Source organism: Bidens hawaiensis, unplaced genomic scaffold, assembly GCF_021521415.1.
Source record: "Bidens hawaiensis isolate Kalapana, Puna unplaced genomic scaffold, B.hawaiensis_p1.1 tig00030888_1, whole genome shotgun sequence".
NCBI lineage: Eukaryota > Viridiplantae > Streptophyta > Magnoliopsida > Asterales > Asteraceae > Bidens > Bidens hawaiensis.
This window is the reverse complement of record NW_027495180.1, coordinates 4,786-12,104: the sequence shown is the minus strand read 5'-3', so window position 1 is coordinate 12,104 and position 7,319 is coordinate 4,786. Positions and strand designations below refer to the sequence as shown.

Sequence of the window (7,319 nt, the reverse complement as noted above, 5' to 3'; positions counted from 1 at the left end):
ATTAGAGTCTAATAATCCCAAACCATGAAACCAAACTATCAGTACCAATTTGGTTTGGTTTTGATTTTCAATGGTTGGTTTTGGATTAAAGTTGTCAATAATTGTTATTAACGGTTTGGTTCACGGATTAACCCAAAAAAGTGTTTAAACCATTGTATTGTGAATGCATGTGATTTTTTACTAGTTGAATATCATTTCATGAGATTCCTAATTGCAAAATCTAGTTATATATTTTATTGTTGGTATATAAACAATGCTTATTTTTAAAAAAATTGTAAAAGAAATAACTTTTGTTGAGTTGTATAATTCGATGTTGCTAGATTGGATATTTGGATGGCCTAGGCTAAGATTCTCCTTCCTTTGGTAAAAGTTAAAGTATGTCGAACAAGTTTTCTTTTAAACCTTTTTCTTTTTACTTTTAATTATATCTAAGCTTATAGTGAAATATTTTTATAAATTCTTTTTTAATATAACGAAGAACTAGATCATATATTTTTGTGATTTTAACATGATATTTTCTGTTCAATTTCTACAAATTAGTGTTCTATAGGTAAGGAATATTTGTTTTCAAATTGATTAAACTGAACGTAACCGAATCCATTTAAACTGGAGTGAACTACATTCCTTGATTTTGATTCGATTATAAGCTGAAACCAAATTAGATGTTAGGTTTTAAGTTTAGCTTTCGGTTCTAAAACACTCAGCTTGGTTTAAACCAAGGACTCCAAATTACATGTATTGGCCTACGGATTTTCATATTTGTACATCTTATTATACATTTAGCTCGTATGAAAATTAACACTGTATAAAATTTTTCATAAACGGAGGACCCACTCCGGGGGTGGTTTGGGGGGGGGGGGAATAAGGAAACTTTGCTCTTATTATAGTGAATAGTTATATAATTATTCAAACTATGAGGAAGAAAACAAGAAGTCCATTTATAGATTACTAAAAGTTAAACAAATTGCTTGACCTTACATGTAAGAAGTAGATATCTAGGCATTTATCTGCTGCAAGGTCATGTCACAAATCCTTAAGTTTGAATCGATATGTTTGATTTGTATCTGTGCACATTCCCTAAATATAATAAAACACTCAAATAAGTACGATTCTGCCTATTGGTCTATTTTAAGTTTTTGAAGTTTCTTTTGTTTCTAGGGTCTATGTGTTGCCAAAAACAATTTTTTAAAATTATTTTTAGTGAAAAAAACTTAAAATATGTAAATTAAAATTCTTTTCTATCACACACTTTTTTTATCGTGGTCAACGGTTAAAGTCATTTTCTTCTAACCGATAAATGGTTGCTATCAATGAACTAACACCAAAGCTTTTAGAGTTTTGGTACCATACCAATATGTTCTTCGAACCAAGGAATGTTACTTCAACGCGTAACTGACATTTCGTATAATCTTGATGCTTTTTTCAAATAGATAGATACCATTAAAATGTTTGTTATTCTATTTAAGTTTTGCATTACCTTTTATACACTATGCTGCTCTTGTCATATACTTAACAAGTTAGCATTGTCATACAAATGACATATGAATTTAGATACCATATGTTAAATGCTTTCATAAAAAAATGATTAAATGTGAGGGTTTTAATAGAAAATATGCCACTTTCCATGGTAAAAGGTTAAAAATGATGGAAGTTAGAGAAGATGTAGCATGCTTTTTGGAAACTTTTCCTCTATTACATGTGGGGAAATTTACAGACAATAATCATAACATCCAACTACCCTTCTTTTCCATACTCAAGTGATCTTTAATGACTCAAGGATTGATTTATTATTAATATTTAATATTTAATAAGTTGGTCTAATCATCAGAATATTAATATGCTATCATTCTTTATAATTGTTTTCCAAGAAAATACGTATAGAGTATCTCCAACACCACCTTATTTAAGACATTTTTTTAACTCACATCAAGGAGAGAGGGGAGATACAAATATGCAATTGATATGGGAAGAGAGGAAAAATGTCCAAAATCGGATTATATGAAATGGACAAAGCCTATACAGGATGGGTAGGGATGACGTGTAGTCGTTTTTGAAGCTTCACTGTGTGATTGCTCATAAGTATTAAAGAGAATTAATTTAGTGCAAATTGTTATAAACTTCTTGCATAGACACATATATAAACTTATCATTATCCCTTTGGTAAATACTTTTTCCACACTACCTAAAACTCCCTTTAGTTTAGTAATCAATGGCAATATATTACTAGATTGATTTGAAATGTTTAATTTCAAGAATTTTCATACAGTTGAAATTGTAGATTGAAAATGAGTAGATTTACACATGCAATGTGATGATTGTTTATTATTTCTTATCTAGAATGTTTCTTCATAGGAAATTATGATAAGGAACAGGAAACTGCTTCTGATGCATAAAAGACAACAAAAGTTGTAACTTAAAAGTTTACAATGTAGCTAAAACTTTTAACGCGAAACATTAAATTAATCGTTTTTCCAATAACAAAAGAAAATAGTACATTTATTTGACTTTTATTAACTTTTATTAATAGTCAAATGAGAGTCTATTCTTTTGTCTATACATATGCGGATAAATATTAACCAAGATGAAGGCATTCTTAGCCTCCAACCATATATCCATATATATCATATAATTATATTAAAAATCATTATTTTTTCTTTCTCCTGTTTAATTAAATAATATTTTTTATACATTTATCATTATCTTTTATTTTTCCTTCACTCACAACCATTTTTAGAAAATATTAAAAAATTATACGGCATGAATAGTGAAACCCCAAATTTAACTTTTCTTTATAACATTTTATTTCTCCTCTCCTCACAACCACTCATAACCATACCATATAATTTACAAATCCTCCTCACATATTTTTAAAGAACGGGCTAAGAATGCTTTGATACATTAATAACACGATTAAAAACATGTTTTGTTTTTCTTTTCTTTTTCTTTTTCGACCAACTTTTATTTTTACAAGTGGCAAGACGCTAAAGACTCTAAACAACATACATTATTTTAAAAACAAAGTCACACTAATTGCTCCATAACTTAAAACTAAAGTTAGATCTGCTTTTTTTATCCAAAGATAACCTAAAATTTTAATGTTTTTTATCACTTCTTGCCCCAAAACGTTCTTCCTAGCTAAAATTACATCATTCAATGCATTCCAAATACACCAAGAAGTCATTAAAACAATACCCTGCAACATATTTTTCTTTTTTTACAAACTGAAACCAAATAAGTGTATCCTCAGACCTCAGAAGATCCCGAATTAAAAAGGCCTAAATCTGGCAAATCTTACACCAAACACTAATCATACTCCAAACCAAATTAGCAACATAAAACGATGTGAGAAAATGATCCAAATTTTCTGAACTTTCATCATATAAACCACAAGACATCTCCACCCTCCACACACAAACATCTTTATCTACTTTTACATGTGTTAGCTAATCGTGTTACTAATTGCTTCCCACTATTAAAAAAACACACACACATATATATATATATATATATCGCATTTATTTCCCGCCCAACACACTTACCATCCCATAATGGACATTCTCCATCACCTCCTCCTCCTTCTCCTCCTCCTTCCACCGTCTCTCTCCCTCTCCCCCACCGCCGACATCGACACCGCGGACGCCGACAGCGACACCGCCGCCTTATCCCTATTCCGCTCCCAAACCGACACCCACGACGTCCTCCTCTCCAACTGGACACTCTCACCCACCACTCACTCAACCGCCTGCTCCGCCCACTGGACAGGCATCAAATGCACCAACAACCGCGTCACCACCATCATCCTCCCCTCCCTCAACCTCCGCGGCCCACTAAACTCCCTCTCCTCACTCGACCAACTCCGAATCCTCGACCTCCACAACAACCGCCTCAACGGCACCGTGTCACCTATAACAAAGTGTACCAATCTGAAACTCCTTTACCTCTCCAACAACGACCTTTCGGGCGCCATCCCGCCGGAAATCGGGTCGCTCGTTCGCCTTCTAAGAGTTGACGTCTCCGCCAACAACTTAGAAGGCCCCGTCCCAGACGAGCTATCAAAACTAGCTCGTCTGGTTACTCTCCGCATAGAGAGTAACAAAATCTCCGGAACAGTTCCGGAGTTACTAGCATCCAAAATGAAAATAATAAACCTAAACCTCTCGTACAACGAGTTGTACGGACATCTACCAGAAAACTTAGTGAATAAGTTCGGGTACGATAGTTTTGCGGGTAACAAAGGGTTATGCGGGTCGAGCCCGTTACCCGCTTGTTCATCAATGAATACTCCTCCAGTTACCGTACAATCCAACCCGAGCTCGTTACCCACAACTTCTATTATTAAGCAAAGTCATAGATCAGGATTACATCCTGGAGTGATCGTAGCGATAGTGATCGCTAATTCGGTTTTAATTTTGATAATTGTGTCGTTTTTGTTAGCGTATTACTGCGGAAAACAAACTACATCAGGCTCAAAGATTGGATCAGAGATAGGAAAGAGTCGGAGTAGCTATGGAAGTGATAGCAGAGTTTATGCTAACAATGCTGGTGCTGGTGCTGGTGGTGGTGGTGGTGGTGGTGATGGAGATAATAAGTTGGTGTTTTTTGATAAGAAGAAGAAGTTTGAGTTGGAGGATTTGTTGAGGGCGTCTGCGGAGATGCTGGGGAAGGGCGGGTTGGGGACGGTGTATCGGGCGGTGTTGGACGATGGGTGTACGGTGGTGGCGGTGAAGCGGTTGAAGGATGCGAATCCGTGTGGGCGGAAGGAGTTTGAGCAGTATATGGATGTGATTGGGAAGGTGATGCATCCGAATGTGGTGAAGTTGAGAGCTTATTATTATGCTAAGGAAGAGAAGCTTTTGGTTTATGATTATTTGCCTAATGGAAGCTTGCATTTGCTTCTTCATGGTAATATTCTTTGATAAGTAGTTAGTTTTGTTTCTTGATTTAGGGCTTGGTGTTGGTTTACTTAATTTGATTGATTAACTCTTGATCATATCATGATTGTAGATCTTCATGAACCTAGAGTATGAGCGATTTAACGCTGAATCGTTTAGAAATTTAGCTTTTTCCCCTTTAGATGTGTGTTAGATCGTTCACAAATTTAGGGTTTTTCCCTTCAATGTTGATGGGTTTTCTGTGGAAACTCATTAGGAAACCCGTCAACATTGATGATATAACCACTTATGGTGATCACGTGGATGATTCGAGGATTTTGAGATTAAAATTTTATTTTTCGTATAAGTTTTTTTTTAATGGTTACAGGAAACCGTGGACCTGGAAGAATCCCGTTGGATTGGACAACGCGTATTAGTATGGTGTTAGGAGCGGCCCGAGGGCTAGCCCATATCCATGAAGAGTACAAAACTTCACGAATCCCTCATGGTAACATAAAATCATCAAACGTGTTACTAGACAAGAATGGAAACGCGTGCATTTCTGATTTCGGTCTGTCACTACTTTTAAACCCGGCCACGCCTCGGCTAGACTAGGAGGGTACAAAGCGCCCGAGCAATTCGAGACCAAACGTTTATCACAAAAAGCAGACGTTTACAGCTTTGGGATATTGTTATTGGAAATGTTAACCGGTAAGGCTCCAAACCAATACTCGTCACCTTCTCGTGTTGAGGAAGAGGAACAACCCGTTGACTTACCAAAATGGGTTCGGTCCGTGGTGCGTGATGAGTGGACCGCGAAGTGTTTGATCAAGAATTGTTAAGGTACAAGAATATTGAAGAAGAGCTTGTTTCAATGCTTCATGTTGCAATGACTTGTGTGGCGGGCCGCCGCCGAAAAGAGGCCTACGATGGTCGAAGTTGTGAAGATGATCGAGGAGATTCGGGTCGAGCAGTCGCCATTAGGGGAAGATTATGACGAGTCACGTAACTCAATGTCGCCTTCAGTTGCTACAACCGAAGGTTGACGGTTGGATGGTTCTTCCATCTTAGTTTGTTAAATATCAACCGTTTGATCATGTTGCTCTTTTATTTTTTTAAGTTTGTTATGTGATTTGTGATATTGTAATGTTAGTGTGAAGAAAATTAATTTAAGGATTTGAATTTAAAATTTTAAATATTGGTTTATTTAATAAAAATAATAAAGTAAAAGGTAGGAAAAAAAAAAAGAAAGTGTGAATTCAGGATTGCAAAAGCTCATGCTTGAAATGATGGTGTCCCCAGGACTCACTTTGCTCCATTTATTTGCTTTTCATGCTTTTACACGCTTGACTTCATTTTCACTCAAACCAAATATTAGTATTGCAATTTTCTACTATTATAATAATAAAAATAAAGAGAGAAACAATTTTTGTCTATGTGAATAAGTGGGTTTTTCACAATTATGGGTCAAGATAAATTACCTTTTTTATATTAATCATTAGTGAGGGTGGGCTAGGCGAAAATCGTGTGTAGCTAGAGAGGGATTTATAGAAGCAGGAATGTGTCAATACCACGCTAGGATCTATCTCATTGAGAAAATGCTATCAAAGCTGGTGTCTCATAAGCTTCGTTTAAGAGAGAAAAATCAACAAGTTTCTTGTGAAATGGAGGAGCGAAAGGGACAAAGTCAATGACTAAGGTCACTAGGTATGAGAACTAGAAGGCAAGAAAAGAGAGATAAAAGAGTTGATGGCCGGGCAGTGGCGGGATGCACTTCATAAACAAAGCAGGGGTAGCCTCAACTTTTTGTCGCCAGTGTAATTTTTCTTCTTTTTGGGTCGGTTTTTGTATTTCGCTACCCCTGGAATTTTTTTTATGTTACCCCTATTTGTTTAAAGGCCAACCAATTTAAAAATTCAAATTAAATAAAGTCCAACCAAATTTGTAGCCCAAAGCAAATAAAAACAACAAATCTTTTTTTCTTTTCTTTTGTTTGAACGAGAGAACGTTAAACATAAATAGAATCAAACATAAACAAACTAAACAGAATATCATATTTTAAAAGTTCAAATCAAATAAAGTCAAAACAAAGTTTATAGCTCAAAGCAAATAAAAATCATTAACTTTTTCTTTTCTTTGGCTTGAATGAGAAACCTCAAACATAAACAAACATAATCATCATTTTGAGGTTAAAAATTTTAAAATAGTTTTAGATATGCAAATTCAAGACTTGGAAATCGATTTAATGAGGTCTTAACCAGTTTGTTAAAAAAATATGTCTGGTTTAAATCTTAGAGATTCATTTTCCAAATTTGACATATCCACGATAGTGGCATTTTCAGAAATGTATCCGAATGATTTTAGTAATGAAAAATTTGGTGTATTTCGGGTGATCATATGATTTTTATCACACTTTAAAGAAAGATGATACATTTTCAAATTTGAGTG

At 35.0% G+C, this 7,319-nt stretch overlaps 1 pseudogene across 1 annotated transcript; it reads left to right on the top strand.

The window, feature by feature from the left end:
• The first annotated feature begins 3,548 nt into the window (after positions 1–3,548).
• On the top strand, positions 3,549–6,044 carry LOC143581368 (leucine-rich repeat receptor-like protein kinase PXC1; annotated as a pseudogene). Its single transcript, XR_013143809.1, has 2 exons — positions 3,549–4,902; positions 5,260–6,044. The product of XR_013143809.1 is annotated as a leucine-rich repeat receptor-like protein kinase PXC1 (transcript).
• The last annotated feature ends 1,275 nt before the right edge of the window (positions 6,045–7,319 follow it).